The sequence below is a fragment of the Scleropages formosus genome, chromosome 16, assembly GCF_900964775.1.
Source record: "Scleropages formosus chromosome 16, fSclFor1.1, whole genome shotgun sequence".
In the NCBI taxonomy this organism is placed as follows: Eukaryota; Metazoa; Chordata; class Actinopteri; order Osteoglossiformes; family Osteoglossidae; genus Scleropages; species Scleropages formosus.
In genome coordinates this window covers 25541493-25568850 of record NC_041821.1, presented here as the reverse complement: position 1 = coordinate 25568850, position 27358 = coordinate 25541493, and the positions used below count along the sequence as shown (strand labels likewise).

General features: G+C 44.5%; 1 protein-coding gene across 4 annotated transcripts in view; it reads right to left on the bottom strand.

The window, feature by feature from the left end:
• The window catches only part of LOC108919681 (contactin-associated protein-like 2), a 392807-nt gene that overhangs the window by 243183 nt on the left and 122266 nt on the right, over nt 1–27358 (bottom strand). The window contains exon 1 of one of the 4 annotated variants that reach the window (XM_029258942.1): nt 6650–6686. The exons of the other annotated variants lie outside the window; for them this stretch is intronic. The gene's annotated coding sequence lies outside the window, so the exon portion shown is untranslated. Of the gene's footprint in view, nt 1–6649; nt 6687–27358 lie in introns of those variants that run through there. 4 annotated transcript variants of the gene reach the window in all.

Here is a 27358-nt window from a genome sequence, read left to right as displayed (position 1 = left end):
AGGAAATTTATCCAAATACTTTGTGCAAAAAGTGTGTGGTTCCCATGAATTATTATTATTATTAGCTGTATTTAAGATCCACATTAGAACAAAGACCTGTGGATCTCAGCGATTCAACCATGAACTCTCCTGTTCAAGCATCAGTACTTGTTCTCATTGGCTGAGTTGGAGAAAGTAGTAGATAAAAGTTCGCATGCATCACTGCTGACTGCACATGGCTGCGCCAAGTTAAACACTTGACTGCACCTCAGCCTGATTGGAGTCATCCAGCAAGGCAGCCATCCCCTGCAGAAGAGCTGTCAAATATCGTTTAGGTCACTGCGAACCACAGCCTGCCTCTTGACTGAATGAGGCAATACATTCTACTGAATTCCACTTCTCTCAAGATAACTGTGTTTTTCAACATGATATGGTTTACAGTATGTTAGTATAGTTTCTTATAACCCTTCTAGTACGTGGGTATATAAACATGGTTATATTTTCCACATTTTAGAATAGCTTACATTACTCTGCATCTCTGCTGGTGAAATTCACTTTTGTTTACCCTTTGTTAAACCATTTGTTATGTTGCTTTGTCGAAAAATGCCTGCGGAAATGAACATATAATGTCAACGTGCATATAAGTTAACACCAAGCCTTTATTTTCAAAAATCTTTCAAAATGAGCTATAATATGGGCACAAAACAGTAATTTATCAGTTTTACTTAAAGGTTTCTACTTTGCAGCAATAATATTTCAAATTAAAAATTTATTATACAGCATGGTATTTTTCTGTCAGTTTAGATTTCAAAGAGGCATACACAAACTGCTACAAAAAGAAGCAAAAGTCAATCAATTTAATGCAATGACAACACTAACATAAGGGAACCATATAAAATGTTTTTTAGTTTAACTGACAGAGGCTCCAGGCAAAAACTTCTTACCAGTAAATATTGAACTGATGCTTCAGTTCAGTGTAGAGCCCCACAATTTCTAAAATGATTGTACAGTGCATTCTGTAAGTATTCAGACCCCTATACTTTTTTCACATTTTTCATGTTGCAGCCTTATGCTAAAACTGTTTAAATTAATTTATTTGTTCATCAATCTAAAATCAATACCCCATAATTGTCACACCCACGCCAGAGGACCACACCTGCTACTGATCAAGGGAAGGGCTACATAAGGGCTGCGTCGACACATCGGTTCGTGGAACCTCACTGAGCAAGTGCAACAGCCTCGAGAATCACAACTGTGCCTCCTTGTCTTCTCGTGTCCCTTACCTGTGCTTACCCTGTACACCCTTTGTTTCACTCTCCTGGCTTCTGACCTCCTGCCTCGTTTTTCAGACCCTGTCTTTCGATCTTCCCGGTTATCGTCGACCCTATTGCTTGTCCTAGACCATGACTCTGTCTGTCCCTGTATCACCTGCACTAAATAAATGGCTCCAGCACTTGGGTCTGACTTTAATTCCTTGTGGTCATCATGACAATAATGACAAAGCAAGAACAGGATTGTTGAATTATTTGCAAACTTATTAAAAATAAAAAAACTGAAATATAACATTGACATAAGTATTCATACCCTTTGCTATGACACTTTAAATTTAGCTCAGGTATATCCAATTTCGATTGTTCATCTTTAAGGTGTTTCCACACCTTGTCTGGAATATACCAATGGTAAATTTAATTGATTGGACATGATTTGGAAAGGAGCACATGTCTATGTAAGATCCCAGAACTGACAACATGTATCACAGCAAAAAGCCAACCCATGAGGCCAAAGGAATTGCCTGCAAAGCTTAGACACAGGATTGTGTTGAGGCACAAATATGGGGAAGGCTAGAAAAAAATTTCTGTAGCATTGAAGGCTCCCAAGAGCACAATGGCCTCATAATTTTTAAATCAAAGAAGTTTGGAAAAACCACAACTCTTCCTAGAGCAATTGGTGGAAAAGGGCCTTGGTAAGAGAGGTGATGAAGAACCTGATGGTCACTCTGGCTGAGCCCCAAAGATCCTGTGTAGAGATGGGACAAACTTCCAGAAGGACAACCATCACTGTAACATTCTACCGATCTGGGCTTTATGGCAAAGTGGCGAGGTGGAAGCCTCTCCTCGATAAAAGACACATGAAAGTCAGCTTTGAGTTTGCAAAAAGGTACCTGAAGATCTGATGAAACCAAGATTAAATGTTTGGAATTAATTCTAAGCATCATGTCTGGAGGAAACCAAGCACTGCTCATCACCTGCGCAATACCAACCCATCGGTGAAGCATGGTGGTGGCAGCATGATGCTGTAAGATTGTTTTTCAGCAGCAGGGACAGGGAGACTAGTGAGGGTCAAAGGAAAGTTGAGTGGAGCAAGGTACAGAGATATCATTTATGAAAATCTGCTCCTGAGTGCTCTGGACCTCAGACCAAGCTGAAGTTTCACCTTCCAATAGGACAATGACCCTAACCACAAAGCAAAGACAACACAGTAGTGGCATAGGAACAACTCTGTGAATGTCCTTGAGTGTCCAGACTCAAACCCTAACAAACACCTCTGGAGAGACCTTAAAATAGCTGTTCATTGACAGTCCCCATCCAACCAGTCAGAGCTTGAGAGGATCTGCAAAGAAGAAAAACAGAAAATTCCCAAATCCAGGTGTACAAAGCTTGTCACGTCATACCCAAGAAGACCCGAGGCTGCAATTGTTGCCAAAGGTACTTCAATTAAGTACATGTACGTTTACATGTTAGTTTGTTAAGCAGTTTGAGGTGACCATGGTGGCAACAGAATATCATTGAAAATACATACATTCAATATACCGGCAGACTACAACACGAAATGATCAGCAACACACACACACACACACACACACACACACACACACACATTTTCTGAACCGCTTGTCCCATACGGGGTCACAGGTAACCGGAGCCTACCCGGTAACACAGGGCGTAAGGCCGGAGGGGGAGGGGACACACCCAGGACGGGACGCCAGTCCATCGCAAGGCACCCCAAGCGGGACTCGAACCCCAGACCCACCGGAGAGCAGGACTGCTGTCCAACCCACTGCGCCACCGCACCCCCGGGATCAGCAACAGCTTTTCTAAATTATTCTTTCCAGTCAACACAAGGGTAAAGACTTGTGCTATTTTAAACAGCACTACCCACCATACCATGAGCCCCACACCATACCATACATGCCACGCCCACACCTTCGGACCAACACGGAACACCTGTGACCCAACGCAGACCGCAGCATAAAAGGCTGCGTCGGACAACCAGCTGATGCGGAACCTTGATCTGCCTCCTCGTTAGCGACCTTCTCCAGCCATTTCCTGTTCCTGAACGCCTTCCCCGAACCCGTCCCTTGTTCCCCCGATCTACTGCCTCCTTCGGATTATCGACCTCTTGCCTGCACACTGACCTCGCCTTTTGGATCCTCCCTGTTACGACGTTCGCACCTCGAAGACCCTTTGCCCGTCCTCTGACCTCCTCTCTTGGATTTCCCCGAAGACGCCACGATTACCGCTCTGCACTTGGGTCCGCCGCTTCCCTCTGACGCGACCATGACAGAAGGTTCCGCCCATTATACGGATCTTGCGGAGGTCTTTAGCAAGAAACGCGCATCCGAGCTCCCACCGCATCGCCCGTGGGACTGTGCAATTGATCTCTTGCCGGGTACCACGCCTCCGCGTAGTCGCATTTACCCGTTGTCCAGACCCGAACAATCCGCCCTCCAGACTTATATCACCGAAGCCATAAAGACAGGAATTATTCGACCATCCACGTCCCCCGCGTCTGCCGGGTTTTTTTTCATCGAGAAAAAGGATGGGGGGTTACGCCCCTGTATTGACTATCGGGGGTTGAATAATATTTGTGTGAAATATCCACATCCTCTGCCCTTGATCTCAGCCGCGCTTGAGAACATTCAGCAGGCGCAATGGTTCACAAAGCTAGACCTGAGAAGTGCGTACAATCTAGTCCGTATCCGGCAGGGTGACGAATGGAAGACTGCTTTCAGTACCACCCTGGGTCATTACGAATACCTGGTTATGCCTTTTGTTCTTGCGAACGCACCCAGTGTATTCCAGGCGTTTGTGAATCATGTGCTCGGGGACATGATCCACAAAGGCGTCCTGGTATATCTTGACGATATCCTGATTTATTCTGATACGTTGGCCAAGCATGTATTGACTGTCCGACAGGTGCTCCAGAGACTGTTGCAGAACAGATTATATGTGAAGTTGGAGAAATGTGAATTCCACAAGCAGAAGGTCTCCTTCTTGGGGTTCATACTTACCCGAGATGGCATTGCTATGGATCCGGGTAAGGTCCAGACCATCCAGCAATGGACTCGCCCAACCACCACTAAGGCTCTCCAGCGATTTTTGGGGTTCTCCAATTTTTACCGCCGGTTCATCAGGAACTTCAGCACGATCGTCGCACCATTGACAGCACTTACAGTGAGTAAAACCCCTCGTCTCCCGTGGAACCCAGAAGCCCAACGAGCCTTCGAGAACCTCAAATCCAAGTTCTCTACAGCCCCCATTCGGCATCAACCCGACCCTGAGTTGCCATTCGTGGTGGAGGTTGAAGCCTCTGAGTCAGGGGTAGGCGCTGTCCTTTCTCAGAGGCAAGGTAAGCCTGTAAAATTATACCCTTGCGCATTCTTTTCCAGGAAACTGTCTGAGGCTGAACGAAACTACGACATAGGAAATAGAGAGCTCCTAGCAATTAAGTTAGCCTAGAAGAGTGGAGGCATTGGCTAGAAGGGGCACAACACCCTTTTTTGGTATTCACGGATCATAAGAATTTACAATATCTGCAGACAGCCCGGCGCCTCAACGTGCGTCAGGTCAGGTGGGCGCTGTTCTTTTCTCGGTTCAACTTTACTGTCACTTACAGACCAGGTCCCAAGAATATCAAAGCGGACGCTCTTTCCCGGCTGCATGACGAAACGCAGGAGGTAACGGAAGCGGACTACATCCTGCCCAGGTCCTGCTTTGTAGCACCCATTCAGTGGGACTTCACTCAGGACCTGGCCCAAGCCCAACAAGGGGACCCCGAACCACCAGGTAAACCTTCTGGAAAACAATATGTTCCACCAGGTCTGAGGACGACTCTCCTACAATGGGCCCATGACCATCCAGCGGCAGGGCACCCAGGGTTTGGGAAGACTCAGGCTAGGATCCAGCAGCTCTACTGGTGGCCGTCCCTCCGGGAGGACGTACAGGACTACATCCGGGCGTGTCCAGTCTGTGCTCAGTCCAAGGCTTCAAATCAGAGTCCAGCCGGGCTCCTGGAACCCCTGCCGGTACCCAACCGTCCCTGGACGCACCTAGCTTTAGATTTCTTAGTGGACCTCCCACTGTCAGATGGTAAGACCACCATCTTGACCGTGATCGATCGTTTTTCCAAGGGCTGTCGCTTGATTCCTTTGCCCAAGCTCCCCTCTGCCTTGGAGACAGCAGAGTTGCTGTTTCAGCATGTATTCCGGCTCTACGGTATACCCGAAGACATAGTGTCCGACAGGGGTCCTCAGTTCACATCGCGTGTGTGGAGGGCCTTTTGGAAGAAACTCGGGGTCACAGTGAGTATGACATCGGGGTACCACCCTCAAGCCAATGGGCAGGTTGAACGGCTACAGCAAGACATCGGTCGGTACCTCAGAAGCTATTGTCTTGAACACCCAACTCACTGGGTTCGATACCTTCCGTGGGCAGAGTACGCCCACAATACGCTCACCCATACCTCTACAGGTGTCTCTCCTTTTCAGTGCATCTTGGGGTACCAGCCACCATTGTTCCCATGGCAACCGGGATCCAGCGATGTGCCGGCTGTGGACTCTTGGTACCGAACCAGCGGCGAGGTATGGGCAGCTGTCAGACGACATCTCCAAGAATCACAAACCCGTATCAAACATCAAGCCGATCGACATCGGCGGCACCTCTCCCTTGCACCCGGACAGAGGGTGTGGCTGTCAACCCGGGGTCTCCAAGGACCGTATATGTCTAAGAAACTCAGCCCAAGGTACATAGGACCCTTTAAGATTATCCGCAGAGTTACCCCGGTCTCTTATCGCCTGCAACTGCCCCAACACCTACGCACACACCCGACGTTCCACGTATCCTTCCTCAAACCCTTGGCCACCTCCCTACACCAGCCCGCAAGCACGCCTCCAGACCCAATTCTCCTGCCTGACGGTGGTGCACCAGCGTATGCGGTACGGGCGCTCCTGGATTCCCGCCGTCGTGGAGGGGTACTCCAGTATCTGGTGGATTGGGAAGGATACGGACCTGAGGAACGGTGCTGGGTAGCGGCACGAGACATCCTTGATCCAAGCCTCATTGCCGACTTCCACAGCAGTCATCCGGATCGGCCCGCACCTCGGCCTCGAGGCCGTCCCCCTGGTCACCCTCGAGTGTTCGGGACCGATCCTCGGGGGGGGGGTACTGCCACGCCCACACCTTCGGACCAACACGGAACACCTGTGACCCAACGCAGACCGCAGCATAAAAGGCTGCGTCGGACAACCAGCTGATGCGGAACCTTGATCTGCCTCCTCGTTAGCGACCTTCTCCAGCCATTTCCTGTTCCTGAACGCCTTCCCCGAACCCGTCCCTTGTTCCCCCGATCTACTGCCTCCTTCGGATTATCGACCTCTTGCCTGCACACTGACCTTGCCCTTTGGATCCTCCCTGTTATGACGTTCGCACCTCGAAGACCCTTTGCCCGTCCTCTGACCTCCTCTCTTGGATTTCCCCGAAGACACCACGATTACCGCTCTGCACTTGGGTCCGCCGCTTCCCTCTGACGCGACCATGACAATACAATTCATATCATGAAAAGTGGAAAATGATAAAGCAATGAAAATCTATCTAACAAGAGAGAGCAAGTTTTGTCTTTTCACTGTGTAATGCCTCTTTTCCTTCTCCTTCTCCAAAACTGCAAAATTAGCATTCTGTGAGTGAATTTAGTTGGTCTGTGATCCCATAAGATAAAGGTAAAAGGGACTTATCACTTATTCTGCTTAGGTGATGTCCATCCAAAGTGCTTTGCACTGTTATCTGCAGCTGTCTGTTTTGTTGTCGAAACTCTGGTGAACTAAGTTGCTCAAAAACACTAACGCAGCACCGCTCTGAGGACCTTAACTGGCTGTTATAAGGTCTTGTGCTGTCCTAAACTACAGGCACATGTAAATGTAGTTTATCTGTGAACTTCTCATTGACTAATCTGAGCCTGTTACATAGACAGGTTAACAGAGCAGCTGAATGGCGATACTGCTGTAGGTCACAGGCCACATCTTCACTAAGGTCAAATGACACAAGAGGCAAATGACACTTATAAAAAATGTGTTCCCTGAAGCTGCTTACTGATTTGCAACAGTAATTATCCATCCATCTCAATGGCTGGTGGCACTAACATCAAAACATCATTGCAGAGACAAACAAAATTACAGCATTGATACTGAGAAATCTTGGTTTTATGTTTTGAGTCAATCTGGCTACCCTGTCTATCAAACTGTTTAGTTGTTCAAGAATAAAACCGCATGTGGAAGTAATGGCATCATGTCATCTTTGAGTCCAGGCTGCTGAAATGCTTAAAAGAGTTTGTAAACAGTTGAGAAAACTGAATCTTGTTCAGTGCTGTAAAAGGAAATCAATTTTTTCTAAGGCTTCATTTGCAAAGTTAGACAACCTAACCACATTATTTATATACTACATCACTCTCATAAGGCGTTCTTGGTGTTTCCCTAAGATGGGATACCAACAAGGAGGTCCCATCCAAACAAAATTAGACAGTGTCTAGCGAGCAAAGCCACTATCTCATTATATCCTTTGATGTGTTGAACTTTTAATGGTTCTGCATGTGGGAATGCAGCTCCTAGATCCATGTGTAAACTGGGCAGATGCTTCCATTTTCACTTGTGTAAGATTCACTATAGTAACTCCACAGTCAAATATTAGCTAGAATTAAATACAGCTACTATGACCAAAATGAATAAATATATTTAAAAAACAAAAGGTTTGTTAACAGTCAGTATGTTGTATTATTAAAAGTATTCTGCTCCATCTTACAAAACACACTAATTCACAATGTATATACCCAGTTCACTTTGCGTACAATGTACAAGCAATTTGGACAGAGGCATCCCTGTGTGAAATTAATCTGTTCCTGAAAATAGTGCTGTTATAAAAATTTAGGAAAAATGTGCACACATATACCCTAATGTTTGCTGTTACTGCAATCATTCAAATAATAAATAACTCACCGAATGTGGCTGACAGACACACCTGTGCAATGTCCTACACTTGCCATATTCAAAAATGTAGGTATGTTAAACAAATGTGTCTGTGTGTAGCTTTCTTCGAATTTTTGAATATTTTGTTCTTTATTACAAAATTGTCTATATGAAACATTTACAACTGTAACTTATTTATTTGTTTATTTGTTAAGGGGTGTGGTGGTGCAGTGGGTTGGACTGGGTCCTGCTCTCTGGTGGGTCTGGGGTTCAAGTCCTGCTTGGGGTGCCTTTTGGTGGACTGGCATCTTGTCCTGGGTGTGTCCCCTCCCCCTCCAGCCTTATGCCCTGTGTTGCTGGGTAGGCTCTGGTTCCTTGTGACCCTGTATGGGACAAGTGGTTCAGAAAATGTGTGTGTGTCTATATGAAACATTTACAAGTATAACTTATTTGTTTGTTAGGGGGTGCAGTGGCACAGTGGGTTGGACCAGGTCCTGCTCTCTGGTGGGTCTGGGGTTCGAGTCCCGTTTGGGGTGCCTTGCGGCGGACTGGCGTTCTGTCCTGGGTGTGACCCATCCCCCTCCGGCCTTACGCCCTGTGTTGCTGGGTAGGCTCCAGTTCCCCGCGACCCTGTCTGGGACAAGCGGTTGAGAAAGTGTTTGTTTGTTTTCTTTTATATTTTCTTTGTTATTAAGGGAATAATTTTCTCTCTCAGCCCTTTGTTTCAGCCTGACAGCCACACGGCTTATTTGTGAAGAAACTAAGTAGGTAAAATAGAATGTAAATACTGTATTGAACTGTTTCCTGCATTTTGTTTAATGACAGAACAGTACAGAAGTAACTTGAATTTGTTTGTTAATATTGTAATATTCTGCCATTAGGAAAATCTGAGTCAATATCTTTGTCAATGACATGTCCCTGTGGGTATTGTAATTAATGTTTCAGTGCATCTTCTTGGATAAGTATGGATTGCCTCATCTGTTTGCCCAGCAGAAAAGAACAGACCTTGCTGTGCATGTGACTAAATCTTTAAACTTATTCCAATCACACCCTCATAACCTTCTGCTCACATCTTCCAAGTCATGTTTTGCTGCTTCCAAGCCAAATGAACTTTGTGCAGTGTTTCATGCCAGTGCTGTAAAGCTCACATGAACTTCCTGCGCGTGGAAGCCACCACCCCACCACCTCCAATGTTCACTGAACAGCAACAAATCCAATTTAGATCCATGCTGCAGTTAAAAAGCATATGAAATTGCTTCCACAAGAGCAATGTGAGCAAGGCAGGGGAAAGAAGAGGTTATGGAGAGGTGGTGGCTGGCTCATTTACACCGTTTACATGTACGGTCTTGTGTTCATACAAAGCGGAAACAGAAAGTAATTACCAGAGAACTCTGTTAGCTAATGACATTGGTTTCAGTGACCCCAACAAAGTGCAATTAGCTGTAGGCTTTCCCAATGGGCCACCTTTGCACAGGTTAACGGAAATAAGGAGAGGGATAAGCTTGTTCTTCATTCCAAGGTACCCAAAGAGAAGAGGGTGGGGGTGGAGTGATTCTCTTGGTATGTCAGACATTGGCCTTCTCATAGGGTTTGCTTTCAGTCTGATGTACATGTCTTATTCCACATGCCACACTGTCAAAAGCCTGTCACAAACATGTCAATCACATCTCACAGTCTAACCACAAGCCCATAGCAAGCTCTACAGGTGCCTTGTTAAAAATTAAAAATTAATGAGATGGTATCACTCTTTGGACATGTCATTAAACAACAGAGTAATAATAAGCTATGGCAGTTTATAGATATTTTATGGTCATAATAATTAAACAGTGTAGAGGCTGCAAAGGATGATTAAAAATAAGTGGCACATAACAAAACTTAATTTCAGAGAACCCATAAAGTTAATAAAAATATCAAACCCCTATGAAATAATTCAAATTGTTTTCTATGTGAAGGGATGCCAGGGAAACGATTACATGTTATAATGGATAATTATGTCAACATAGTAAGTAATTTATTATCTTTATATGCACTATTAAAACATCAAAAAGTTTTAATAGACTACAGTATTAGATAAAGGTTTTTCCTTCAAGGATGGTTTTATTTCAAATAGCTTAATTTTTCCATTTTGTTTAGTAGTAATGTTGCCATGTGAAACTGCATCAAAGACATGGTTTAAAATTAAGACTTGTTTTTAGATGTGCAGAGAAAAATGTGATAAAACACTATTGAGGTACTAAAAAAAACTACCTGCATGGAGTCATCTAATATTGATGTTTTGGATTCTAGTAATGTACATTTGTTAATACACTGGTTTTCATAAATTTCACATTGTTCAGAAAGAAAGACAAGGCACCACGTGGTGCAGTGGTGAGAGCTGCTGCCTTGAACTTGCAGCTCCATGTCTGAATCCCACTTCTCCCACCTCCTGTTGTTGTATCACTGACCAAGATACTTACCCTAAATTTCCCCAGTAATAATTATCAAGGTGTTTAAACGGCTGCTCTGCGATGGCCTGGCATCCCATCCAGGGTGTGCCCCCACCCCTTCAGCCGTGTGCCCAGTGTTTCTGGGATAGGCTCCGGCTCGCCGCAACCATGCTCGGGACAAGCCATTCTTGAAATTGATTGGTCTAAATAACACAAGTAGCTTTGAAAGAAAGTATCACACACACACACACACATTTTCGGAACCGCTCGTCCCATACGGGGTCACGGGGAACCAGAGCCTACCCAGCAACACAGGGCATAAGGCCAGAAGGGGAGGGGACACACCCAGAACAGGACGCCAGTCCACTGCAAGGCACCCCAAGCGGGACTCAAACCCCAGACCCACTCGAGAGCAGGACCCGGTCCAACCCACTGCGCCACCACACCCCCTCCAAGAAAGTATCAATAAATACTCAATATAAACCATATCATGTTGAAAGCTCAATAAATACTGGTAAAAATGAAGAGTGAAATTCACACACAATATTATTTATAACAGCATTATTTATCTTGGTTCTGCACTACATCATGATTTCACTAGAAAATGAATCTAACAGGTATGAGGTTCCATCCGAGGGGTACGCTCTGCTAACTGCTGACTGTAGTCACGTTGTGTTTTAGGTAGTACTGCTAATTCTCTTCTCCACTGGAGATACAGTAGCCTTCCTGGGCTGTCTGCAGCTCCATTAATCATTCAGCAGCTGGAGAAGCAGTTGGACAGACATTCACCACAGCCTGCCTGATGGGGCAGCTGTTCCCCCTCACCTCTTTCTCTCTGGACCAAGGAAGTAACCAGCATCACCACCAAGCCGCCACTGAAGCCTTGCCTCTGAGCCCTGGGCCTGGGTGGCAACACTCCATAAACACCTATAATGAACATGGCAACCAATCTGCTAATTTGCGGCATAGACAAAAAAAAAAAATCCACAAGCACAGCAGCCAACAAAAGCATGAAATTCTAGTCTGACTCTGTTTTGTTTGATTGGATAAGCCTGCTGGAACAGTCGAAACTTCTGCCTGAACATACAACACACTAGATCCAATTTTAGGAAACCTTGGATGCTCAACGAGGGAATCTTATCAAGGTCCGCAGCCACCGGCTCTGCAATCGAATTACTAAAAAAAGCATGCGACTGTGCCAAAGCACGGCTCTCCTCGCAGGGAGTGTACTTATCTCTTGTCTGAACAAAAGCATAGAAAAGGTTTCCAGTGTGAAAGTTGGAAGAAACAAAAAACTCTATTGAAGCTGCTGAGTCACATGGGAATGGGGCTTTTTTCAACAGATTGGCCTGCACGCTTTCCAGCTCTGTCTCCAGCCAGGTGTGCAAACAAAATAGTACCGAAAATATCTATCAAATCTGGGCAGCTGGTATCATAGTCATTTAATTAGCTCCCTGCACAACTACTTGTCCAAGCCATGGTGACATCCCGTCTGGGCTACAGCAGTTCTCTCCTGTCTGGTCTCTCAGCTACTGCCATCAAATCTCTACAGCTGATACAGAATGCTGCTGCATGAGTTGTGTTTGACTTGCTGAAGTGTTCCAATGTATCTCCTCTACTGATCTACATTTACATGTATTTATTTAGCAGAAGCTTTTCTCCAAAGTGACTTCCAATGGATACTATATAGTGTTATCAGCCCACACACCTTATTCACCAAGGTGACTTACACTGCTAGATACACTACTTACAATGGGTCACTCATCCATACATCAGTGAAACACACTCTTTCTGTGTCACTCACACACTATGGAGGAACCTGAACAGCATGTCTTTGGACTGTGGGAGGAAACCGGAACACCCGAAGGAAACCAACAGAGGCACAGGGAGAACATGCAAACTCCACACATTTCTCTGCATTGGCTTCCTACAGCTGCTCGGATCAAAAGACCCTGATTTTGGCCTACACAAGCATCAATGGAACTGCTCCTAGCTATCAACAAGACCTGATCATCCACTACACCCAACCAGACTACTTTGCTCCTCCACATCTATCCACTTGGTGGTCCCATGCACAAAAGGTCCAAAAGCAAAAGCACTAAGGTTCTCGGTTCTGACTCCATTGTGGTGGAATGACCTCCCCCTCTCACTTAGAACTGCTGAATCACTGTTCACATTTAAAAATGGTCTTAAAACTCACCTATTCCAGTCTCACTTTGCCCATGATCTCTTAAGTTCATGTAATGTGCGAATGTTCATGCATTATAACTTGAAGATCATGTCACGCCTCCAACCACCTGTCGAACTGACCACACTTGCAGCTGATCAGGAGGCAACCCGGACATTTCTAAGTGTGGAACCTCGTCAGACAAAACCGTAGCACTTCATGATCATCCTGTACCCTTATGTTTCTCCTGTTTAGCTACTTGACCCTGTGTTTCTGTCCTCCTGCTTTTTGCCCCTGCCTGTCCCACTGAGCAATGTTTGTAGATCGACTGACCTGTGCCTGTCTCTGTCCGCTTGCCTATCACATTGAGTAAAGATGCACCTGCGTTCATCGGCTGGGTCCCTGAATATGACATGACAGATCATGCCTGTTAAACAATGGATAAACCTTCATACAGCTACTCCTGTAATGTAATGTAAATGTTTATACAGTATGTATCTCAAAAAAAATTCTTGCCAGGAAGGTGATCAGGAATCAGGGATATTCTGATAAAGTTTTACACAGCTACATGTGTAATGTAAAGGGAGTCTGGAAAAGGTGAGTTTTTGTGTCACTGCGTGAGAAGAGTGCTCTATAAAAATAAATTGAATTGAATTGAATGTACATTGGTTGATATGGTAGAAAATAACTAACTGTACTTAAGAATCACATGTCTGCATCAAAGTGTCACTTCCTGCCAATGTAACGTACACATTGTATTTTCTGTGAAGTGTACATCACTTTGGAGAAAAGCGACTGCTAAATAAATAAATGTAAATGTAAGCTACTTACAGGGGGTGTGGTGACACAGTGGGTTTGGCCTGTGCTGCTCTCAGGGGGGGTGTGGGGTTCTAGTCCCTCTTGCGGTTCCTTATGGCAGATTGGTATCCCGTCCTGGGTGTGTCCTCTCCCCCTCCAGCCTTGCACCCTGTGTTGCCAGGTTAGGCTCTGGCTCACTGCAACCCCGCTTGGGACAAGTGGTTTCAGTCAATGTGTGTGTGTGTCTGTGTCTGTTAAATGAAGTAATGTAAATGTAACAACAGCATTAATAATTATTAGCTCAGCCAGTTTTATATGTGTTTACCAATCTTCTGTGAGTGTGTGCCATTTTATTAAGTTTAAAAGACACGAGAAATGAGAAAACTAACAGTATGTATGCTGCTTTATGCACTTTGAATAATAAATAATGCGTTGAAAATGGTTAAATGTGAATACCAATACTGGAAGTACTTATTATGTGTTGCTGTGTCATATGGAATCTAATTGTCTTGATGCTCATAATTTCCCTGACAAAGTCGACGTACAATGGGATCACTTTTCCTTTTGCTGGTAGAAACACTGGGGAACTGTTTTAATAAGCAAGGTCCAGTTCTGTTTCACAAGAACATGGTCATACGGACAAGTGTAATACGATTGTGATACCCCAGCTGGATCGTGAAAAAGAGGTACCTGAGAGGTGTTGCAATGTGAGAGGAGTACTGAGGATTACTGTTTAAGAATGAATCTCATCTCAAAATGTTAATGTAATACTGCCTTGGACTTCTGTGTTTGAAATATTTGATTTTGGCATATCTACCAGTGAAAAATTCAGTTGTAAGCATCAATGTGTGCATGTCATGGACAAAAAAACAATCATCTCCCTGGAGATGTCATTTATGTTTCTAGTTGCCTCCTTAACAACATAACAATTCAAGAAAATAGAACGTAGAATTCCAGTAAGAAATATTTAATCCACAATACACATTGCAAAACTCTAAAATTCATGTAATTTATAAAACTCTCCAATAGAATTAAAATTCCTCACCTCCTGCTTCTCTCTCTCTCTGTCTCGCACACACACACACACACACACGCACACACACACGCACACACACACACACACACACACACACACACACACACAAACAAAAAACTACAAAATCCAATCCATAATCACTGAAATACCAAATTGAACTGAATTAAATTTACTATTATGCCCAAAGTTCAACCTGCCATAGGAGCTACTGCTGCAATTCTACTCCGCAGTCATCCAGTCTGTCCTCTGCACCTCCATAACTGTCTGGTTCGGCTCACCTACGAAATCAGACATCAGAAGACTACAACAGATAGTTCGGACTCCAGGAAGAATCATCGGCACATCCCCCCCAGCTCTCAGAGAACTGCACTCGCCCAGAGTCAGTAAAAGGGCTAGCAAAATCATTCTAGACCCCTCACATCCAGTCCACTTCCTCTTCGAACCTTTGCCATCTGGCCAGTGCTACAGAGCACTGAGCACCAGGACAGCTAGGCACAAGAAAAGTTTCTTTCCTCCGGGCATCTACCTCATGAACAGCTAAATCCCACCCAGCGAGTAAACGAGTGCAATACACAATGCTAGTTATATTATATTTATAACTATTTATCACATCATATCTCTTACTCACACTCCCTTGCATTTGTGTCTAGTGACTATTTTTGTATATTGGGTACTTTATATATTTTTATATTTTTTTATTCCTTATTCATATACTCTATCTTCTCATCTGTCTTGTCACTGTCATTCTGTCTGTGCTGTGGAAGTTCCTGTCACCAAGACAAATTCCTTGTATGTGTGAACATACCTGGCAATGAAGCTCGTTCTGATTCTGATTCTGATTCTGAATATATATATGTATAATATGTACTGGCAGTACTAAGCCCAAAACCAGTCTGTGAAGTATTTACTGTAGCATCATTCAAAAACCTGCTGTTTTACTGCTTTAGAGTTTAACAGAAGGTAACTCGTTCAGCTCACTGTACAGAAATATGACATTCAGATGATTCCCAACTCTTACTTCACGGAAATCAAAAGTCCTGGTAATTACACAGTACACCCTACAGAATTAATTAAGTTTTATTAGCATCTCTTCTGTACTAGCATTCACACCCCAACCATACAGATTCTCAAAATGTAAGACTTGTTATTATTCATTCTGACAATATGTGTAAAGTGTGCGTGCACGCACGCACATTTTCGGAACCGCTTGTCCCATACGGGGTCACGGGGAACCGGAGCCTACCCGGCAACACAGGGCGTAAGGCCGAAGGGGACACACCCAGGACGGGACGCCAGTCCGTTGCAAGGCACCCCAAGCGGGATTTGAACCCCAGACCCACCAGAGAGCAGGACCTGGTCCAACCCACTGTGCCACTGCACCCCCTTGTAGAGAAAAACAGGATAGTGAAATTCCATATCTTATAGAGAAACACTTCAATTCTTCCTATTTCCATTGCAAGATCACCCCAAAATCCCTGCAAATGATGGGTCATGTCATAAGGAAAATGTAATGTAAAACATTAAAATAGAATGAATAACAATTAATAAAGATTTGATGTGTCCACAAAGAATTGCACTTAAGTCCATGACGCTTTTAAATGTGCATCTACGTTTTCTTCTTCTTCTTCTTTTTTTTGTTTTTTGTTTTTTTAAATCATCCACATGGTCATTGCAAGCATGAGCCAGTACTGAACATACTGTTTTTATATTTTGCATTATTATTATTATTATTATTATTATTATATTTTAATTTTACTGTTGATTTTTTAAGATTCAGTGGCTCTATAAGATAACAGGAAGCCTTTCATGGAAATTTCATGAAGGGTCTTGCATATGCCATGTATGCTTCACAGGTAAATCTTGACAAATAAAGAAAACTGTCCTACACTGAAACATAAATAGTCCCTCAGGAACTATTAGTAATAGGAAATTAGTAAAGTTACAACAACACAAATCCAAATGTACTGGACAACATTAGAAAAAGAACTTATATGAGAATACACACTGTCTACAACCACTTGTCCTGAGCGGAGTCCTGGCAAACTGGAGCCTAACCCGGCAACACAGGGCGCAAGGCCGGAGGGAGAAGGGACACACCCTAGATGGGATGCCAGTCCACCGCAAGGCACCTCAAGCAGGGCTCAAACCTCAGATCCACCAAAGAGCAGGCCCCAGCCAAACCTGCTACACCACTGCATCACCGCATCCCCCTTTATCTGCGAATAGCAGATTATAATTATTTTTTGACATAATCTAATAAGAGGACTCAATGTATTACCACATATCTCATTTACATTCACAGTTTTCGTACTGCATATCTACACTTGTCAATTTCAGCACTGTACAACACTATAATATTCTATCCATCTTCTATCCCGCTTGTCCGAACAGGGTCGCGGTGGCAGCAGGGAGAGCAGAGAGGCCCAGCCGCCCCTGTCCCCCGCAACTTCCACCAGCTCAGCCCAGATGTAATTGCTCCAGCGGGTCCTGGGCTGACCCCGGGGCCTCATCCCAGTTGGCCATGCCTGGTATACCTCCAAAGGAAAGAGCCCTTCAGATGCCCAAACCACCTCAACTGTTTCCTCTCAATGTGGAGGAGTAGTGGCTCTACTCTGAGCTCCTCCTGGATGTCCAAACTCCTCACCCTGTCACGGAGAGTGAGTCCCAACACCCTGTGGAGAAAACTCATTTCAGCCGCTTGTATCCACGATCTCGTTCTTTCGGTCATGACCAAAAGTCCATGACCACAGGTGAGGGTAGGGACGTAGATCGACCGGTAGGGACATCACCTTCCTACTCCCACACAGAATACCCTCCTGGCCTCAGCTGCACCATGATATCTTGCCCATGAAAACCACAAACAAGAGTGGAGACAAGGCACAACCTTGGTGGAGTCCAACACCCACATTGAACAGGCTTGACTTAATGCCGAGTATGCGGACACAGCTTTTGCACCGTATGTACAATGTACAGACACCAAATGGCCCGCAGTTGCGGCCCCGGTACCCCATACTCCCAAAGCACTTCTCACAGAATATCCTGGGGAACACGGTCATAGGCCTTCTCCAAGTCCCCAAAACACATATAGACTGGATTAGCAAACTCCCATACCCCCTCAACTGTCTGTGAGAGGGTAAAAAGCTTGTCCACTGTTCCACAGCCAGGGAGGAATCCGCATTGTTCCTCCTCAATCTGAGGTTCAACTATCGGCCGGATCCTCTTCTCCAGCACCCCGGCATAGACTTTCCCAGGGAGGCTGAGAAGTGTGATACGCCAATAGTTGGCAAACACTCTCCGGTCCCCTTTCTTAAAAACAGGGACCACCACCCCAGTTTGCCAATCCAAAGGCACTGTCCATGCAACATTGCAGAACCGTGTCAACCATGACAGCCCTGTAACATCTAGGGCCTTAAGCAGTTCCGGGCAGATCTCATCCACCTCTGGTGCTTTGCCACTGTGGAGCTTACCAACTACCTCAGTGACTTCCACCAGGGAAAGGGACTCTGACAGCCCTAAATCCTCAGGCCCTTACTCCTGTAAGGGAGGCATATCACTTGGGTTTAAGAGTTCTTCAAAGTGCTCCTTTCACCTCCCGACAATGTCTCATCAGAGGTTAGAGTTTCTCCACTCCTGCTGAACACAGCCTCAGCAAAACTCCTCCGACTCCTTCTGAGCTGCTGTATGGTTCTCCAGAACCTCTCTGAAGCCGAAGTCGTTTTTCTATGGCCTCTCCAATCTCCTCTCATGCCTGGGATTTTGCATCTGCAACCGCAGCCGCTGCTGCCTTGCCTGCCGGTATCTGTCTGCTGAGTCAGGAGTCCCCAGAGCCAACCAGGCCCTAAAGGCCTCCTTCTTCAGCTTGACAGCTTCCCTCACCACTGGTGTCCACCAGCAGGTTCTCGGGTTGCCGCCCTGGCTGGCACCAACAAGCTTTTGGCCACAGCTGTGCCTGGCTGCTTCCACAATGGAGGTTTTGAACAGGGTCCATTCAGACTCCATATCCCCTACCTCCACCGGGACATGGGAGAAGCTCTCCCGGAGGTGTGAGTTAAAATCATTCTGGACAAGGTCCTCTGACAGCTGTTCCCAGCACACCCTCACTAAATGTCTGGGCCTGCCAGGTCTGTCCATCAGTTTTCCCCGCCATCTGATCCAACTCACCACCAGATGGTGATTAGTTGACAGCTCAGCACCTCTCTTCACCCGAGTGTCCAGAACATGTGGCCTCAAGTCAGAAGAAACGACTACAAATTCAATCATTGACCTTTGGCCCAAGGAGCTCTGGTACCAAGTACACTTATGAGCATCCTTGTGTTCGAACATGGTGTTTGTTATGGCCAAACCATGGCTAGCACAGAAATCCAATAACATTTCATCATTCGGGTTCAGATCGGGCAGGCTGTTCTTCCCAATCACCCCCCCGCCAGATTTCCCAGTCATTGCCAACATGAGCGTTGAAGTCCCTCACCAGGACTATGAAGTCTGTAGGTGGGGCCCTGTCCAGAACCTCACCTACCCTCTCTAAGAAGGCCGAATACTCTGAACTGCTGTTTGGTGCATAAGCACACACAACAGTCAAAGTTTTCCTCTCTGCAACCCTAAGTCGCATTGAGGCGACCCTCTCGTCCACCAAGGCAAACTCCAACTGTATGGCAGCCAGCCGGGGGGCTTGTGAGTATCCCCACACCCGCCCAGCGCCTCTCACCCCGTGCAACTCCTGAGTAGAAGAGGGACTATCCCCTATGAAGGAGTTTGGTCCCAGAGCCAATACTGTGAGTGGAGGTGAGCCCAACTATATCTAGTTTGTATTTCTCAATCCCCTGCACCAGTTCTGGCTCCTTCCCTCCAGTGAGGTAACATTCCATGCACCAAGAGCCAGTTTCTGTCGTGAGGAGCAGCGTTGCCATGCGCCACCCCGCCCCCTCCCGCCGCCTGGTACACATTGCATCCAACCTCTATGTTGGACCTTGCAGGTGGTGGGCCCACATGGCTCCCCCACAATGCCTTTTCGGGCTGAGCCTAGTCAGGTTACGTGGGCTGCCCGGCCACCAGGCGCTCGCCTAGGAACACTATCCCTAGGCCTGGCTCCAGGGGTAGATCCCAGTGACACTATTCCGGGCAGGGGAAACATTCTTTTGTTCCCATTTTTCATAGGGGTTTTTCAGATCATGTTAGTCTGGATCTTCACTCCAGACCTGTTTACCTTGGGAGACCCTACCAGGAGAATAATGCTCCCAACGACATAGCTCTGGAGATCCCTAGATCATGCAAGTCCTTCCGCCATGCCGATGCCCCGATCCAGGAAGGGAGTATAATATTCTATCTTTCTAGTATAATACTTCAGCTTTCAGCAAGCAGTGTAGCAAGAAATTGCACCCCATTCATTTGTTGCATTAATTTATTGTGCAGTATCACATCTGAATCAATGACTAGCAATCAATAATTACGGTGACCAAATAATTGTCAGTCACGCTTCACATTTATTTATTTAGCAGGCACTTTTCTCCAAAACAACTTACAATGGATACTATGTAGTGTTACCAGCCTACACACCTTATTCACCAAGGTGACTTACACTACTAAATACACTACTTACAAAGGGCCACTCATCCATACATCAGTGGAAAACACACACACACACACACACACACACACACACACACACACACACACACACACACACACACACAATGGGGAACCTGAGCATGTCTTTAGACAGTGGGAGGAAACCCATGCAGACAGAGGGGGAACATACAAACTCCACACAGACTGAGCTGGGATCCAACCCATGTCCTCTCGCACCACCCACGTACTGTGAGACAGCAGTTCTACTTGTTTTTCCACTGTGTCTCACCTTACAGGGTGATAATCACAAAAAGCATAAGAAACACACCACTGATAATGGAACAATGGAGCTGCTCCTGAGTTGGAAAAAAATATATAAAATCTTCTTACATATTAAGTCATTTTTGATCATCTTAATGAATAACATGGATAAAGTGGTCTTAATGTGATGAAACTACATAATACAAAATAATTACATGATTCAAGCTAGAAAAACAGTGGAAGATTTTACAAATCACACTTACTAACACTTACTAACATTACTTCATAGTAATGACCATACCTGGTTGGATAAGAACAAACTAATTAAAAATTAACAATATTTGTCCAGTACTGAATGTAAATAGGTTGCTTTTCTTGCTGTTTTGTCCTTACAGTGAAAAGACCAAGACCATTACTTTATTTAATACAAAGTATGCATGGATGTGAGAAAAATTAGGGAAGAGATGCAGCTGCTAGAGAAGGTCTAATTTTACTTGTCACTGACAAAAACTGTTATAACAAGAAGATGTTGTGGTCATCAAGAGGCTTTTGGTTAGACTGTTCTGCGCAAGCATTACCCAGTCTCTACAATTCAGATCATGTTTGGAATCATGGCATCAGTCTGAGCTGTGTCATTTTCTAACTTAGGCCAGTAATCCTGGTCATAGACTTCCTTTTCACTGAGTCACTTTTTTGTCATTAAGCTCAACTTTTCCAGGGATATGTCTAAACACAGGGACTTGCATTGTATTGCATCCACATTGTATTGTGTCCTGTTGTCCACAAGGTTGACCAGTTAATACTATATGAACCAACTGTATTCACCAACATATCAAATGGACCCTAAAATAGCAGACGCTTGGCACCTGGCCTCACAACCTAGGGTATTACCCTACAGAGAATCTACATGTCCAGGTGCCTCACCTGCATCAGTTTACGGGAAGTATTTTCACATGATCTATTGGTCTGTCAGCTAGACAGCTGGTTGTGCCCCCTCAGCAACCTTCCCTTGTCTCAGGTAAATTATGCTGACATACATCCCCTTCTGGTGTCGTGGCGCAGTGGGTTGGACCACAGTCCTGCTCTCCGGTTTGAGTCCCGCTTGGGGTGCCTTGCGGCGGACTGGCGTCCCATCCTGGGTGTGTCCCCTTCCGCCTCTGGCCCTACGCTCTGTGTTACCAGGTAGGCTCCGGTTCCCCGCGACCCCGTATGGGACGAGCGGTTCTGAAAATGTGTGTGTGTGTGTACATCCCCTTCTCTCTATAGAAGAGTCACACAGACACCTTCCCTTCTTAGGTCACAAATTACAAAAAAAAAAAAGAAGAATTTAAAAGTGCATAAAATAATGTTTTAATTAAGATTAACATATGTCGTGTTTGGAGGCTGTCTTCACCTGAACAGATCTGGAGAACCCTGAATACAGTCCCTTTATTTAGAAGCTATAAAAAAATTATTTTAAAAATATAATTAAAAAAATAATAAGTTATTTTAAACTAAAGGTCAAGGTGCACAAAAACTTGTAGGTAATTTAGTTAAAGGCAATTTTGTTAGCAATATGGCAATTTTGTTAGCAATTCTTTAAAGTGAGAAAGATTTATAACACTAAGTTTGCATTTTACTTTATGTATGTGGCAGAGCATAGTTTTTTTTAATTGCTTTTAAAATGATGCCATTTATGAGCAGCTATTCTGCTGGATTACAAAAAACGACAGATTCACAATGTCAGGTAGATTACAAAAATGACAATCCTTGGTGAAATAAAAAAGCATTCTGAAAACATGAGATAATCCTATATGCAAAATGTTCTGAGGTGAAAAAAAAATGAAAGCTGTAAACATTTTTTTTTATCTCCTCATGAAAGACATAGCTATAACAAATGTGAAGAGGCCTGATCACTGTATGTCTATGTATAATAACTCAGTGGTTAGATATTCATCCTCGGCTTTGCTGGAGTGCAGTGATTTGTTTCTTCGTCCCTCTCTTGGCTTTCATTATTATTTTGATGAAACTGAACGTTAGATTTGGCTTAATGGTTACTATTGTAAAGTTGTAATTGTTCCGAACATTAATTTGAAACAGTAAAAACTACACCACATTGCTTATTTCAATGAGGTTAATGCACTATTGTTGATTTTTAAATGTAATCAAGTCTCACCATTCACTGCTCTAGTAACGTCTTTTGTAATGCACTATTAATGATGTGGGTTTGGCAGTTTTCATTAGAAGCCACAATTGTGTCTTGATTGTAATCATTATGCCAGATCACCTTCACAAAATTGCATTGTTTCTCATCACACTGCAGAACACACACACACACACAGTCTGAAACTGCTTGTCAGGGCAGGGTCAGGTCAAGCCAGAGCCTAATTCAGCAGCACACAGGGCATAGGGCTGGAGGGGGAGGGGACACACCCAGGATGGGACACCAGTCCATCACAAGGCACCCCAAGTGGGCCTCGAAACCTAGACCCACCAGAGAGCTAGAGCTAGACCCGGTCAAACCTGCTGCACCACCCCCCCCCCCAAGAACAACATACTTTTCTAAAATGTGCTTGTGTTTATTAGCTGGTACCATGGATATGTGATGGCCAGTGCACACCTGGTTTTAAATTGAATATTAATAATTGAACAGAGATTTCTTCAATCATACTATCGTGGCAAGAATGAAGCAATTTAAATAAACTTTGCTGTGTGGGCTGAAGCTAATTATCAGAGTTGTTTCTGCAGAAAATTGTTTGATTTAAACTTTATTTCTTATATAGGAAGGATTTTTGTATTTAATTCTGTTTTCTGATATTGATTTTATGAACATGGCAGTACAGTCAATCATTCAGATTGGTATAGTTAACATTTTTTGGGATCCTTGTAAAAAATAAGATTTTTGCTGTTGGTTTTTAAAGTCAGAGCCAGTTTTCTCTCTGACACACACATGCATGCACGCACACACAAAGACTTTCAAGCAGACTATTATGTTCATATAAATTATAAGAACACATACACAGGGAAGAATGTCAGGTTTTTAAAGATGCTTCTGCTTTAACTATACTGAAAATTAAAACAAATTAATAAACATATCTTTATTTAAAGGGTATAATATTCTCTCATTCCCACCAAGGCTGGTCTAATTAATAGATAGATTAGACTAGATAATAATAAGAATAATAATAATAATAATACACATACATCGTCTGAACTGCTTGTCCCATATGGGGGTCGCGGGGAGCCGGAGCCTAAACCGGCAACACAGAGCGCACGGCCGGAGGGGGAGAGGACACACCCAGGACGGGAAGCCAGTCCATCACAAGGCACCCCAAGCAGGACTCAAACCCCAGACCCACCGGAGAGCAGGACTCGGTCTAACCTGCTGCACCCGTAATAATAATAATAATAATAATAATAATAATAATAATAATAATAATATATTCATTTATAACATACAAATCTGGCATTATGTATCACAATTTTTAATTTAGCTGATGCTTTTCTCAAAAGTAGCTTACAATTATTTACCCATTTAAAGAGTAATTTTACTGGAGCAATTTAGGAGAAGTATCTTGCTCAAGGATACCACACCCAAAGGTGAGGATCAAAACCCATGACTTTTTAACACAAAGGCAACAACTCTAGCCACTACACTACCAGCTATCCCTACATCACAGGTTTGACAGCAGTCATATTTTCATTAAAGAATCTGGAACACTTACCTGTGGGTCACAAGTGAGGAAGAGACAGAAGTTCATGAAAAGAAGCCCCATCCACAGAGAAGCAAAAAGGAGAAAGAGAGCAAAAAACAAAAAAGATGAGCAATCTACTGAACCAAAACACAAATAGCTCATATCAATTATTGCTTAACAATCATTTGGATGAAACATGTCAGTCACAACTGCATAAAAATGAATGGCACTAATTTAACAGGGAAGACATCCATATCTCAAGACACGAGTCCATCGCTGGCCAGGGACAATCCACATCTTATTAATGAGAACAGACTGGCAGGGTTTAATAAGAAACAAGACATGTTAACATCCTGGGAAGTGGAACACCTTGTCAATACTTAGTCTTGGAGGTAAGGTAAGAGAAACAGTTCCAGAACACTCCAGCGCACCGTGCATATAAGAATCTTGTAATGGCAAAGGATGTGAACTGCAGTGAGAGGTGTGGTAAAGGAAGCAGGATATAGAAGTTCATGTTTCCTGAGCTTTCATGACATGCAGGAAATTTCAATACACTGCTTTATCCTTGTCAAGATTTTTTTTTTTTTTTTGTGGTTGTCCAACAGTTTTATAACACTGGCCAGTAATTTGAAAACGTTGCCAGTTGCTTCACATTATGGCTTTCAGCAGACTAGCGGTAAAATATATGCCTGCCTTTCAGCAATTAGAGGGAAATATAGCAGAGCCTTTAAAGCCAAATAAATTCTCAAAATCAACGCTGGAAATTTATCTACAGTCAAGTACCGGAAAAGTCACTGCACAAACTGGATCATTCAAGAAAAAGATTGATAGAAAAAGTGAATTGCTTCAGATACTTTTTCTGATTCACACTGTAGACATCATTGAATAATAGAAAAACCGAAAATGATTTGAAAAAGCTTGAAATAATTTTCTAAAGAGGTAGCTGGTAAGACAGTGAAAAGATCTAAAGATATTTTTAAGTGAAAACTGGATTTCTTCAAAGAACGTGTCATGAAGATTCAATGCATTTTCGTGCCCGCTTGTCCTTCTAAGGTTGTGGTGGCAACAGGGAAAGCAGAGGAGCCCAGCCACCCCATCCCCCGCAACTTCCTCCAGCTCAGTCTGGGGGATCTGGGAGAGGGCATGCCATCCTTTTCTGTGAGAGAACCATGGACTCAGAATTTGAGGTGCTGATCCTCATCCCAGCAGCTTCACACTCGCCTGCATACTGTTCCAGTGTGTACTGGAGGCTGCCATGTGACGGTGCCAAAAGGACAACATAATCTGCAAAAAGCAGAGACGTCACCTTCCGACTCCCACACAGAATGCCCTCCTGACCTTGACTGCGCCTTGATATCCTGTCCATGAAAACCACAAACAGGAGTGGAGACAAGGCACAACCTTGGCGGAGTCCAACACCCACATTGAACAGGCTTGACTTAATGCCGAGTATGCGGACACAGCTTTTGCACCGTATGTACAGACACCAAATGGCCCACAGTTGTGGCCCCGGTACCCCATACTCCCTAAGCACCTCCAACAGAATTTCTCGGGGAACACAATCATAGGCCTTCTCCAAGTCCACAAAACACTTGTAGACTGGATTAGCAAACTCCCATGCCCCCTCAGTCATCTGTGAGAGGGTAAAAAGCTGGTCCATTGTTCCACAGCCAGGACAGAGTTCGTATCGTTCCTCTTCAATCTGAGGTTCAACTATCGGCCAGAGCCTCCTTTCCAGCACCCTGGCATGACTTTCCTAGGGAAGCTGAGAAGTGTGATACCCCGATAGTTGGCACACACTCTCCGGTCCCCTTTCTTAAAGACAGGGGCCACCACCCCAGTTTGCCAATCCAAAGGCACTATCCTCAAGGTCCATGCATGCTGGCCTACCTTGACTGTATCAGTTCACATACACTGTCTACAATCTAAGCCCTGTTCTCTGGCAGGTCTGGGGCTGAAGTCCTGCTTGGGATGCCTTGCAGTGCACTGGAATCCTGTTCCAGGTGTGCTTCCTCCCCGTCCCAAGCAGGGTCACAGCGAGCTGGAGCCCAACCTGGCAATGCAGGGCACAAGGTTGGAGGGGGAGGGGGTACATCCCAGACAGGATGCCAGTCCCCTAAAAGACACCCCAAGTAGGACTCGAAACATTTTTAATATACCCTTTAATAATTAGTTAATTAACATACCTTTGTGAACATTCCACAACTAAATTATGTAATGCAGTAACACACACACACACACACACACACACACACACACATTTTCTGAACCGCTTGTCCCATACAGGGTCGTGGTGAACCGGAGCCCAGCCCGGCAACTCAGGAGGGGGAGGGGACACACCCAGGATGGGACACCAGTCCATCGCTAGGCACCCCAAGCAGGACTTGAACCCCAGGCCCACCAGAGAGCAGGACCCAGTCCAACCCACTGCGCCACCGCGCCCCCCTAATGCAGTAATATTCACTCACAAATCTGCAATAGTAGTTAAAATCATTACATTAAAGACTTCAGCCCAGCAGTGTATTGTTTTCAAATAAATTAAGCTAATGTGGTAACCTGTATAACTTTCAAGGTTTAGTTGATAGTAAGTTAAAGGTTATTTTAATTTCGCAGACACCTTTCTCCTAAATGACAATGATAAGTATGTTGTATTTGTCAGATACAAACACTACTGACTGCAACAGAATTTATTTTCTTAGTTGACTCAGTCCTGCTCTCCGGTGGGTCTGGGGTTCGAGTCCCGCTTGGGGTGCCTTGCGACGGACTGGCGTCCCATCCTGGGTGTCCCCCCTCCCCCTCCCCCTCCCCGGCCCTACGCCCTGTGTTACCGGGTAGGCTCCGGCTCCCCGCGACCCTGTATAGGACAAGCGGCTCTGAAATGTGACTTATTTTACAATATTAGGCAACACTTAAGTCACTATTAACATGCTGAAAAAATAAAACATTTGCTATAGTACAGACCATGCAGTTAAATTAAATGTAAGAAAATAAATAATCGGAAAATAGAGAAACTCACAAAGTAACGTGGTTTAAGAACAATTTAGATAAACTTTTTCACAATAAAAAACAAAGTTTATATTTTAAGCGTATTAATTAAATTTAGTTGTCATTTAAGGTGATATTTCAGATCTGAACTGCTCCAGAATTCACTAGGGGTTGCACAACTTTAGATTTTTTAAAGTTATACAGTTAACAGTTATGTCATGAAAGTCGAGTCGA